The sequence below is a fragment of the Cydia fagiglandana genome, chromosome 2, assembly GCF_963556715.1.
Source record: "Cydia fagiglandana chromosome 2, ilCydFagi1.1, whole genome shotgun sequence".
In the NCBI taxonomy this organism is placed as follows: Eukaryota; Metazoa; Arthropoda; class Insecta; order Lepidoptera; family Tortricidae; genus Cydia; species Cydia fagiglandana.
Genome location: NC_085933.1, coordinates 24,077,147 through 24,086,432, shown reverse-complemented (window position 1 = coordinate 24,086,432; position 9,286 = coordinate 24,077,147). Strand labels below are relative to the sequence as shown.

Below are 9,286 nucleotides of genomic sequence, written 5' to 3'. Positions count from 1 at the left end.
CCCCAATTAGAAAAAAGGTAATCGATCATGACGTCTCTTTTTATTAAAAAATTAAGTCACAGCAAATATGTTACAAAAAATTATTAACTACATGTAATTAAAAACTACATAAAGCTACAACTAACTACAATATAAACTAAAATTATAAATAAAAACCTGGCTCCAGCTCTGTGCCTTTGGGCAGGGTGCCAAGAAGGCTGGCGGCATTGCCGCGCTGTCCAATTGTATATTTCCACAGTTTTGTCTTTTCTGGTTCCACTAGGTACGGCCAGGGTTCAGCATCAGCTCAGCTCTATGTATACTAATACCTTCTCCCGAATGTAACAAACACTTTTCTGAAAACCACATCAAAATCGGTTCAGCTAAACGCGAGATAATCGCGGACAAATACACCGTGTAACATGAGGAAACCGAAATATTTTAAACGGAATAATTTTAACTGCGTATTCCTGATCATATTTAGAGACAAAAATGTCCTATAAACTTTTTTGAAATTCGCCTAGTTTCAGAGATAATATTAATTAAAAAAAAACAAGTTTTTATTGTTACACAGTGTAAAAGACCTTTTTGATGGTGATGTTGCTGCTATGGGACGTAGTCTAAAATATCCTTCTTGATAGATATCAAAAAGTGACAAGTAACGCTTTGCAAAAAGTAGGTTTTACGAAAAAAAATGTTAAAATCAATTTTAAGTGAAAAGTTTACCAATCAACATCAAATAACATTTATTTTTATGTACATGTACATTCAAGAAATTGAAAAAACAAAACAACAACAAAAATATTTTTTTGGTGAAGTATACCTAAACTCATCTTACATTTTTTCTTTCTTTTGACCTCAGAAATGCGTGGTTAAAGCTATTCGGTTTCCTCATATTACACCGTGTATACTTACAAACATTCCGTGTAGTTTTGGACATATTATAAAAGTTATTCAACGATTAATGCAGGTGGCTGGTAATAGGGCACTTTACCCTATGATAATAAATCTTCCTCGCGCTATCCCAGCTTTTTGCCACAGCTCATGGGAGCCTGGGAACTGCTTGGCAACTAATCCCGGGAATTGGCGTAGGCACTAGTTTTTACAGAAGCGACTGCCATCTGACCTTCTAACCCAGAGGGGAAACTAGGAAACTTGTTGGAACTAGTCCGGTTTCCTCACCATGTTTGCCTCTTCACCGAAAAGCGATTGGTAAATATCAAATGATACCTATTTCGTACATAAATTCTTTTCAACTTTACCGTATGATAAGCTACAAAAAAAATTAGAAAACTAAGGGATTCAGATAGGTCATTCATTGGCTCCAGGGAACCCCTTAATGTGAATTACAGCATCAAAGTTGGAAGCAACAAAACTTACGATGTTATTTATATGTACCAATGTCAGCAATTATTGGTAAAATTGTGTACCTAATTATTAATTTCGAAAAATAAACTATAAATCTTCAAATATGAATTCATATCCGTTAGCACTCGCGGATTGGACGAATTTTGTGCGGCACTGGCTCACACCCAATCACGGATCAATATTATAACGCGCGCCAATGGCGCGCGAGCTACATGGATCACGCGATCGCTAGTCAGACGCACCCCCCCCCCCCGCCACGAACCTGTAGCTGCGCTGCGCGCTGCGCAGTTCATGAGTTCACATCAAAATGGCGCTCGCTCACTCGCTGTGCGTAGAACGTAGTACTTGTGTAAACGTGTAAATAAATTGGAGATAGCATACAAGAAAACAGGTAAATATAAGTATTAGATATACCTTTACTTTCTTGCATCGAATATCTAGTGAAATCTGCATTAGACCTCAAAACGTTATGTACTTCCAGAAAGGGTTCGCGGTTCAACTTTTTTCTAACGGTTTCCTCGGCGTCCTTTACAAAGTCCAGTTGATATCGTGTCCTGTCCACGTCCAGGGTGGATCAGACCTGATCTACAAAATCTTGGAGCAGCCGCTTTCGTCGTATGCCATTAAAAAAATGTAAGTATTTATTAGCTAAGTACATCTAAATTTAAAACGATATTAGTACATGCTTGATTGTGTAGGTTAATTAAATAGTCACCAACACTAATAAATTGTGTTATTCTTTTACAGTAAAACATGCCCGTTATTAAAATTTGGTCAGTAGACCAAACAATCAAGAAAGCTGTTCCAATAATGGACCCAACTTTAAAAAATATAATTGAAAAAGGTGAGTAAATCTAAATTAATTTGACTTTTCGTAATGAAATATTTTTTGTGTAATTGTAGAATGTAGTGTATTGTAGAATAGACTATAATTGGATACCTACTGTTAAGCATTAATGTGCTGACTCAAACCACATTTATTTTGCAGTATGATGTCAATTTAAAAATTTGACGCTTGAAGTTGACAAGATAGAGCTGATGCTGAACCCTGGCTGTACCTAGTGGAACTCAGGTTTGGTGCAACATAGGCCCACGCTATTTTGATCATCCGTCACATAGAGGGAGAGCAATACCCAAGATATAATTCATAATCCATTTTCTTCCAGATGAGGTACCATCCTAAATATAGTAGTTCCATTTACTAATCTTATTAACTTTTTCTTTTCCAGGAACCATTAACCAGGGTTCAAGTTGCAGAGCTATCCGAAATAGCTGCGCCTAACATTGTATTTTTAGGTGAGACTTAATTATTATTACAATGATAAAATGCCTTACCTGCGAAGCATAACACTGTATGTTTCATATAATTTATAATTAATCATAATATAATCTATATGAAACATACAGTGTTAAAACGTAAATGTATTGAATAAACCTGTGGCCCTAGTGAAAAAGGGTACAAGTGTCGCGCAGCTTAGTTGTAAAAGGGGCATGGAACTTACACCCTTTTAAAACTGCGCTGCCCGAGACTTGTACCCTTACTCACTAGTAGTGCCACTTAACGTAATACGATAAATTATCTTATTTGAGGAGGAAGTATTAAATTTGGGGGCCTATTATATTACCTGTTTTAACCATTATGTTTTTTGTCCACAGATAATGAAAATATAATTATATTACTTGCTGGTAGAAAAAACGATTGTTAGCGAAACTGAGATTCTGCCTACGTCGTTACAACTATTGATGGCGGCTTACTGCAACTTGAATATGGAATATCCAGTGGACTGTCAAAACACATTAGAATTTATACAAAGGTATATTTTTAAAATAAATCCTAAAGAAGGAAGTCATAAGTAATAGTTTTTGATTTTTAAAAAGCGTTTTTCAATTAAAAGACATGTCAAGATCGCTTAACTTCTTGCAAGTTCTTTCTAATGCTAAAAAAACTAACTATAATTAATGTCAGTAACAAACATTTTCAGACAATTCGTTAATTGAAATGGTATAGGTTTCACGCATTAGATTCACATAGGCCTTATTAACCGAAACTTTTATAAGACTAATTCATAAGAAGTACTTATGTACATAAGATATAATTTATAGTATCGTATATGTCTTCTACTTTTTGTACTCTGTCACAGAATAAATAATAATAATATGCACGTAGACGTGTATATACGCGTGTGCTCTATAATTTTAGTGTGTGAAAATCAATAAATTTATTTCTTTGTAATTTTGTTTTTTATTAAATAACCTCCAAACTGTAAATTGCTTGTTGTTTGTATATTATGACTGATAAAATTAGTTCGTTTTACATGTTATTAGGCGATATTTCCTAAAGAATTCAATACAAATTTTGTACATTTACATGCTATCGATAATTCTCAGGATTTTGCTATTAGCAAGTTGGTATTTATTTTCTTATGTACTTTAATAAATGCAGTCTGCAGACAGGCTGCATTAATTAAAATACATAAGAAAAAAAACTAACGAATGGTTAATAACTAAATCCGGAGAATTACCGTAAATGTACAGAATTTGTATTGAATTTTACAGAAAAATATCCCCTAATAACATGAAATATTACCTAATTTTACAGGTAATAATACACAAACAACAAGTAATTTTACCTTGCCCATATTTAAAATCACAGTTTTCTTATGTAAAAATACATAAATTGTATCAGTAATATTACCGAATAAAATGGAAAAATACTTAAAAATCATTAAAAATACATAAAGTTTGTGGTAAAATCACATACGCAAACTGTAATAAAACACAATAATTTTGTAATATTACTGAATAAAAAGTAAATATACTTAAAAAAACATTAATAATAATTAAAGTTTGTGTAATTTTACAGACGAAATCTGTAACAAAATACATAATAATTTGGTAATATTCTCGAATAAAAAGGAAAAATACTTAAAAAAATCATTAATAATACATGTACTTTGTGTAAAATCACATACGAAATCTGTAATAAAACACATATTACTTCTGTGATATTACCAAATACAATGTAAATATACATAAAGTATCATTAATAATACAAAAACTGAATGTATTTTTACATACGAAATCTGTAACAAAACACATAATAATTGTGTAATGTTACCGAATAAAAAGTAAAAATACTCAAAAAACATTAATAATACATTAAGTTGGTGTAATTTTACACATGAAATCTGTAACAAAATACATAATAATTCGGTAATATTACTGAATAAAATGTAATCATACATAAAAATCATTACTAATACACAAACTTTATGTATTTATACATACAAAATTTGTAACAAAACATACAATTACCCTGTAATATTACCGAAAAAAATGTAAAAGTACGTAAGTGAAATTTTACGGATATGTAAAATTACATAAATGAGATTTTACAGATTATGTAAAATTACATAAGTGAGATTTTTACATATCTGACAGTATGATTATGTAAAATTACATAAATGTAATTTTACATAACCGTCAATTTGTTTGATTATGTAAAATTACATAAATGTAAAATTACATAATAATGAAATCAGGTCGATATGTAAAATTACATACGCCTTGTAAAATTACATAATTATGTAAAAATACAGAAAAGTTAGGGCAACGAAAGTTGCCCTAAAATTATGTAAAATTCCCTGAATATTTTTAACAGTGTATAGCTAAAGAAAAGACGCTTAGCACAATGAATGCTGTTTCTGTCTCTATCGCATGCACGTAGTTGTATTGCTGTCCTGCCCATGATGCAATTGATGAACTCACAAATAAATAGATATGCCCTTACCAGGATTCGAACCCGGGATCTCCTGCTTTGTACGCAAGATCACTCCCAACTAGGCTTTGAGGCCGTAAAATATACGTAATAACACAGAAGGTATCTAAACTGTGGTTTTACGTGCTTGAATAATATCAGTTTCAGTTTGTATGAGTATAACTGTGCTAGCCCACCCTGTATCATCATCATCAGCCGTTGAAGTCCACTGCTGGTCATAGGCATCTCCCAAGGTACGCCACAGAGATGGTCTGCCGCTTTATGCATCCAGTCGCTGACGCATAAACCCCGTATAAATAATGACATTTCTTTGGAGCCCAGTCTTTAAACTAATGAAAATTTCTATTTCAAGCACGTACTTTAAAATCTACAACCCTTTCAGCACACCACTATTCAACATAAAAATTGGATAACTCAACTTCGCCAGTCTTGTACACAAACTCGCTAAATCAGTTTGGTCGAAGCGATACAAGTGAATTATCTGTTTTTATCTAATCCCCGCTAAGGACGAACCTAATTTGACAACTTTGCCAATCTTGTCCCAACTTTGCCTGGCTACGAGAGCCACTCTCAACAGTTTGTCCTATCGCTTGTTGTGAATTGTGATCCACTTGTTGATATGAGTGAATTTATGAGCCAGTGAGCGGACAAAGATTTATTTGATCGAGTGATATTTCTGTGATTTATTTCTCTGGATTTTTGATTGATGCCGACTATTTTTTTTGCTAGATGATTTATAAAGGTATGGCCAAGAATTTTGATTTCTGTACCATTTCGTACCTCTATATCTTGTATTGTCACCGTGACACTAATATGAGATTCCTAGGGCCCGATTCGGATTTTGAAATAGACATCTATTAGATATCTTTTAGACATCACCAAGATACAATAACGATATGTTTAAGATCTAACCTGTCAAATTTGACATTTGCGCGATTCTGGAGATACTCTTGAACGATTTCCACATGATATGACTCAGAGATCTAATTCACATCTAATAGATATCTTACTCTATCTAACGTAAAAGTGACATTGGTTGTCCGAATTGTGCTGCAAAAGAGAACTAGTTGATATCTAAACTATAAAGTATCTAGAATGGATCTAGTACGTGTCGTCTCTTGTGAATATCTTGAAGTTCGAATACGGCAGATAGTATATTCCTAGCAACATTCATGATAGTAAGATTGACTTTTGATACTAGAAATTCATCTCAATTATCTAATACGCTCCTTGTTTATGATATAGGAGGTAAACTACAGTTGCATAGATACCCTGGATCACCAGAAGGGTTGCAAGGGCGTGGCCATCCTTTTAGATGGAAGTAGTTCTTGAAGTTTTGAGGCTCGTATCGGTCCGGAAATACAAAGGGTACATTCCTCAGTGACTCGTATACTAGTACACATTGTGGTTTGTTGGCAGACGAGGCGCCTGTATACAGGGTGGCCAAACAATAAGTGCATTCCCGTTGCCAGGGAGGTTTTGGGATTATACTGAGCAACTTTTACTATGGGACCAACCCCGAAATCGCGAAAAAAAATGAATCCTCCCATAGAAAATGGACCAGCCAAAATGTATGACACAGCCAAATTTTTTTTACTAAATAAACAGTTTATTTTCCTTTAAAGTTCTCATGTTTTGTGCTGTTGCCATTTTACTGAAACATTTCATACACCGGCACAAATAACCATTCTTTTCGTGTAAAACTTTGCTTAAAGAACTACACAAAATAATAAAGCAAACTGAACACAAAAAGAAAATGACGCCCGGAACTAAAATCCGTTAAGTCTATTACAAGAAAAAATTGAAAAAGCAATCGCATTTCTAGATTGCTTTCTTCAGCAGAAACCGAAGTTGGTGCTTTGTCGTCAAGTTATTTCTCAAATCACGATAAAGGGGTGGCCCAATTACTCCTAATGGACGCCAAGTTTGAGGAGCAGTTTGGCGGCTCACGTAATTTATGGACGTTAGAGCAGTAGTTCGCCTTCATTTTTGAATTTGATCCGGTTTAGTTTAAAACGGAGAAAACTGTTTTATTAATATTTTTTCTCGTATTGGGGTTATCGAAGTGATTTCAGTGGGCTGTTTTTTTATTTATTTTGTTGAATGTGTTTGAACCGCTGGATTGACAATTTTATTGATTGATTTCTGCAATGTCTTCTCCATTGGTCACTCAAAGTTTTTATTGGTTAAATAAAACTCTAAGCAGGAGGCCCCAGGTTCGAATCCTTGTAAGGGCATTTATTTGTGTGTTTATCACAAATATTTGTTCCTGAGTTATGGATGTGTTCTATGTATATAAGTATTTATATGTATAATGTATATATTAGTATTTATAAGCATTATACACCGTGAAATTTTAGTGGTTGTTTTCCCGCGGCAGGGCGATTTGCTATCGGTAGTACTTTCGAATTATGATAGACAAACTTATAAATAAACTGTTTTCCAAAAAAAAAATACAAAAAAAAACCTAAACTCGAACAAGCGAAAAACAATAGTAACGCACTAAAACTGCAAGTCGACGACAGTTCCCGATATTGTAAACAGATAAACAAATAAACAAGCACATGTTACTTTTTTAAACTGTGTAACAGGCTAGAGTGCTTTACTGTTTGACAACTGAAATTCAAATTTACTTAGACTGTTCCTTCACGTTTAACAGTTGAAATAAAACCTTTTTATTAGTTTGATGATTGCCATTACGTTGTGTCAACTTTGGTAAATCGAATAATTACATCCTCTTTGCTTATTAAACTAATGTGATAACAGATCCTGTCAATGTCATCACTGCTATTTCTAGTAAAATGGATCGACATTACGAATATTCTAATTTAGAGTACGTCGCGATGGTGCAGCTGTACGCTAGGGTTAACTACGACTCCCACGCCGCCCGGCGACTTTACGCGGAACCGGACCATTTACAGTCGCTGCGTCTTCGGGGGATTTTAAACCCCCAAGTTCCACACGGACGAATAATTGTCGCCGCAACACAGCGGCTGCTTAACCACGGGCAGTTTCAAACGCCAGCACATGCACAGGGCAGAGGTGATTGTGTATTGAACGTGGCGGATTGCAGTTCGAACAATTATTGCTGTATCGGGAAGTTTAAGTGTTTGTTTAAGTTTTTGATCATTAAAAGCTTGATCTTAACTTGTTATGTTTACTTTTAAGGATCTGCAAACTAACTGCACGTAAAATGTGTGAAGGAAAAATAAATGGAACTACTTTTTAGGTTATTTTGTTTCATTCACTCAAAAGAATTAGGTAAGTACTACTGCAGTGCTACTACTGGTGTTAGGTCACTTTCGAGTTTCGTTCGACATATTTATAAATCTGTCATTTCTTAACATTATTTAAAAAAAAGATTACACATCGACTTTATATCGATAGCAGGATCATTTCGTTGCGGGAAAACAACCACTAAAATTTCACGGTGTATATTATATGTATCGTCGTCTAGATAGTACCATCAACACAAGCCTTATTTAACTTATCGTGGGACTACATTGATCTGAGTAATATTGTCCTATGATATTTACAGTGGAACCTGGATAATTGCAATCTCAAGGGACCGGCCAGTTTTTGTCAATTAACCAGGTTTTTCATTTAAGCAGGTCGTGTCAATTAACGAGGTTCAATAAATCGTTGTGTCAATTATAGTAACAGCACCAGTCATGGGACATTTAAGAGGAAATTTGGAGTATTTATGATATTTCCCTTATAAATGTAAATGGTCTACCACTTAGCGTGTTAAAAGATGAAAGTCCTATCCGTCTTTCATGTTTTTGGCATGTTGTATCAAAGATACTGCAAGGAGTTTCCACATACTTAACAAATTAAAACTATGTTTTTTTTCTCCAGTCATGGACACCAAAGCTCCAGTAATGGGCCCCCGGTAATGGACGTGGATCCAGTAATGGGCCCCCTATAATGGACATTGCTCTATTAGTTATAAAATATTGAAATGGGGAATAAGTTATGGCAAAAAAATCATTTTTTGGTATAAGCTTTTATTGCTGAATGTATTTTTCTTTCCACAGCCAATTATTATTGTATTAGATCCATCGAGACAATTCTAACAGACCCAAACAAAATTAGTTAGGGTTTATTACGATAAAGTTCCCATGGCCACCTCCTGTCTCCATCATCAGATCAGGTCCATGT

At 34.2% G+C, this 9,286-nt stretch overlaps 1 long non-coding RNA gene across 1 annotated transcript; it reads left to right on the top strand.

Annotated features, from left to right (window-relative positions):
- Positions 1-2,197: 2,197 nt before the first annotated feature.
- LOC134679697 (uncharacterized) lies at positions 2,198-3,580 on the top strand. Its single transcript, XR_010100382.1, has 2 exons — positions 2,198-2,643; positions 3,004-3,580. It is a non-coding gene; the product is annotated as an uncharacterized LOC134679697 (long non-coding RNA).
- The last annotated feature ends 5,706 nt before the right edge of the window (positions 3,581-9,286 follow it).